General features: G+C 69.5%; 1 pseudogene; it reads right to left on the bottom strand.

Moving 5' to 3' along the window:
- Positions 1–2: 2 nt before the first annotated feature.
- The window catches only part of LOC102031586, a 1,985-nt pseudogene continuing 1,545 nt past the window's right edge, over positions 3–442 (bottom strand).

Below are 442 nucleotides of genomic sequence, written 5' to 3'. Positions count from 1 at the left end.
GAGGACTGGACCTGGGAGTACTGGGCGTACTGGGAGTACTGGGCCATGGTCTGCTCCGCGTAGGCGTCGTACGCCGAGGCCGTGGCGTAGGAGCGGACGCGGTAGCGCTTGTAGTAGTCGGCCATCCCGCCGTAGGCCTCATCGTAATACACGGTCTCCCCATAGCCCGCGGTGTAGGGAGTGCGCACGGCTCCGTACTGCTCGTTATAGGCCTCGGCAAAGTCCGCCACTTGCCCCGGGCGATCGACCGGGCACTCCTTAGACCAGTGCCCCTCCTTCCCGCAGCGGTAGCAGCCGCCCTTGTCTCCCCTCCCGGGCGCCGTCCGCAGCCGGCTGGTGGACAGCTGCACGCGCATCCGCTTGCCTTGGGGAGAGACGCGAGAGGCAGGGTCCCCGGGCACCGCGCCCAGCCTGGCCCGGAGCCTCGGGCACTGGGCGGTGG

The sequence above is a fragment of the Geospiza fortis genome, unplaced genomic scaffold, assembly GCF_000277835.1.
Source record: "Geospiza fortis unplaced genomic scaffold, GeoFor_1.0 scaffold3494, whole genome shotgun sequence".
Lineage (NCBI taxonomy): Eukaryota > Metazoa > Chordata > Aves > Passeriformes > Thraupidae > Geospiza > Geospiza fortis.
Note: the sequence above shows the minus strand (reverse complement) of the source record. Positions and strands in the feature narration are given on the sequence as shown.